The sequence below is a fragment of the Juglans microcarpa x Juglans regia genome, chromosome 3D (genome assembly GCF_004785595.1).
Source record: "Juglans microcarpa x Juglans regia isolate MS1-56 chromosome 3D, Jm3101_v1.0, whole genome shotgun sequence".
Taxonomy (NCBI): domain Eukaryota; kingdom Viridiplantae; phylum Streptophyta; class Magnoliopsida; order Fagales; family Juglandaceae; genus Juglans; species Juglans microcarpa x Juglans regia.
In genome coordinates this window covers 31282920-31285608 of record NC_054598.1, presented here as the reverse complement: position 1 = coordinate 31285608, position 2689 = coordinate 31282920, and the positions used below count along the sequence as shown (strand labels likewise).

General features: G+C 41.6%; 1 protein-coding gene and 1 pseudogene across 2 annotated transcripts in view; one reads left to right on the top strand and one right to left on the bottom strand.

Annotated features, from left to right (window-relative positions):
* The window catches only part of LOC121256620 (cytochrome P450 89A2-like), a 5003-nt gene extending 3641 nt beyond the window's left edge, over window positions 1–1362 (bottom strand). For both annotated transcript variants that reach the window (XR_005939035.1, XM_041157462.1), the window contains exons 1-2: window positions 1351–1362; window positions 738–741 (exon numbers count right to left, since the gene is read on the bottom strand). The gene's annotated coding sequence lies outside the window, so the exon portion shown is untranslated. The remainder of the gene's footprint in view (window positions 1–737; window positions 742–1350) is intronic.
* On the top strand, window positions 126–1550 carry LOC121255217 (annotated as a pseudogene).
* The last annotated feature ends 1139 nt before the right edge of the window (window positions 1551–2689 follow it).

Sequence of the window (2689 nt, the reverse complement as noted above, 5' to 3'; positions counted from 1 at the left end):
CATCCTCATCTCTCTCTCTCTCTCTCTCTCTCTCTCTCTCTGGTTTTGCATCAAATTTCTCTTACATCTCCTCTCCAATTCCACCAAAACAGAACAATCTTTCCTCCGTAGCCTGTCCCTCAAGTATGGGCCCGTCACTACTCTCCATATTGGCTCTGAACCCGTCGTTTTCGTCACCTCCTACTCGGCCGCCCATGAAGCCCATGTCCCGGAAACAGTGCCGCCTTCTCGAGGCCGGTCCCTCGATGGTCCCTCTCAGCTTCCGTTCTCAGTAATAACCGCAAGGTATTGGTGGATCTACCTAGGCCAGACTTGGCGTGTTCTTCGTCGTAATGTCAACTCTGAAGTTCTCCACCCTGCCAGTCTGAAAGCTTACTCTCTGGAACGCAAGCGGATCTTGGGAACATTGGTTAACAGCTTCAACCAGTGTTTCTTGCATGGCGATCAGCCCGTTCATGTGTTCGATCATATCCACCATGCGGTTTTTTTTCCTTGTTCATTCTCATGGCTTTCGGCGATGTCAACGATAGCACGATTAGAGAAGTTGAACGCATTCAAGCTGAACTTATTTTCAACTACGAGCAGTTTGGGGAAGTTGCTAGCTGTTCAGAGATCGTTGGAAGAGGTACTCGAATATCTTGAAGTCAGGCTGAAATAATCTTGCCTCTAATCAGAGCTCGAAAGAAGTTAAAGCAAGAGGAAAGGAAACAATCCGAGTTGGTATCATACACAGATACCTTACTGGATATGCAAATGAATGATGATCATGATCAGGAAGCTGGCAAGCTTGAGGAAGCCGGTTATACTGAGTTTGTGCTCAGAGTTCATCAATGCCGGCGCCGACACAAGCCTAACAACGCTGCAGTGATCATGGCAATATAGTGAAGCACCAATATATTCAAGCCAAGCTTTTTGCTGAAATCAAGGCCGTTGTGGGGTAAGGAGCTGAAGAGATTAAGGAGGAAGATGTGCAGAAGATGACATATTTGAAAGCAGTGATTCTCGAGACTCTAAGAATTCACCCTCCAAGTACCTTCTTGGTACCGCATGCAGTCTCAGAAGATGAAGAACTTCTTGGCTACAGAATCCCGAAAGATACGACAGTGAACTTCGTGATATCACTGATGGGGCGGATCCAAAGGAGTGGGAGAATCCAATGGAGTTCAGGCCGAGAGGTTGCTGAATCGTGGAGAAAATGGAGAACCAGATCGAGCGTCTGATGTTACAGCGTACAAGATGATGCCGTTTGGTTCAGGGAGGAGGATCTGTCCGGGGAAAAGATTAGCCCTGCTTAATCTGGAGTATTTTGTTTCAAATTTGGTGTGGAATTTTGAGTGGAAACCAGTGGACGGAGAAGGTGTTGAACCTTTGGATAAGGAGGTGTTCTTGACGGTGATGAAGAATCCTCTGCGAGCCCACGTGTCTCCAAGAATCAAATGAAAGCTTAGGATTGTAGCAATCTAGAATAATAATAATAATACATGAATAATGCCTATTAATTCGTTTGTTTTGCTAATTTAGATGGTTGGCCACGCTGATCTTTTCGTGTATGGCTTTATGAATTGCCGTTATGTTTGCTAAAGGGAAATACTTTAAATATATAGAGATTAGATAAAAGTAAATTTCTAAATTAATGTAGCTTAATGTGATACGTCAAATTATTAAGTTATTTTTATTATAAAATAAATCTAACGAATTCTATAAAATCACATCAATTTATAAATTTATTTTTTTATAATCTTTTTGTATGTGTAGCAATTTTCTTGATAAATTATTGTTTCTACATTTCTATGCAGAGTACGCATGGTACAATTTTATCAGCATGCCCAATGCATGCATGGCATGATTCCAAGAGCAATGTTAATGAATGATCTGAATATTCCCATAATCTATGGCTTTAGAATACAATAAACAACTATGGTTTTTTCCAAGAATGTGGATGCTGTTAAACAACGTGAGCTGCTGCAGTTATGGGGTGTGCACACTTTCTAGCAGTATGATAGATATCTTGGATTGCCTAATTTTGTAGGTAGATCCAAAGTCCAAGATTTTGCAGGCATTAAGACTTGGGTGTGGAATAATCTGCAGAGTTGGAAAGGGAAACTTCTTTCTCAAGGGGGTAGGGAAATACTTATAAAAGCAATGGCTTTATCCATACCACCTATTCTATAAGTTGTTTTAAACTACCATTGACGTTGTGCCGGGAGCTTGAGATGATGATGTCAAGGTTTTGGTGGGGTCAAAGGAGTGATGAACGGAAAATACATTGGTTGAGTTGGAAGAAGTTGTGTGTTTCAAAATTTAGAGGTGGGATGGATTTCAAGGATCTACACATTTTTAATATGTCTCTTTTGGCAAAGCAAGGTTGTCGGTTGCTACAAATGAGAATTCCCTATTACATAGAATTTTTAAGGCTAAATACTACCTAAATTGTTCTTTTTTCCAAGCCTCTTTAGGCCGCAACCCTTCCTATGCGTGGAGGGGTATTTTTAGGCTAGGCGATGGCTGTTGGAAGGTTGCAGATGGCGGGTTGGTAGTGGGGAAGCAGTGAAGATTTGGAAGGTTCCTTGGTTACCTGGTCCTAAAATTTTGCATCCTGAATTAGATAGCAGACATGGGTCTTATGTTGATGAAGAGCAAACAGTTAACAGTCTCATTGATAATACTAGTAGATCTTGGAATGCACAGG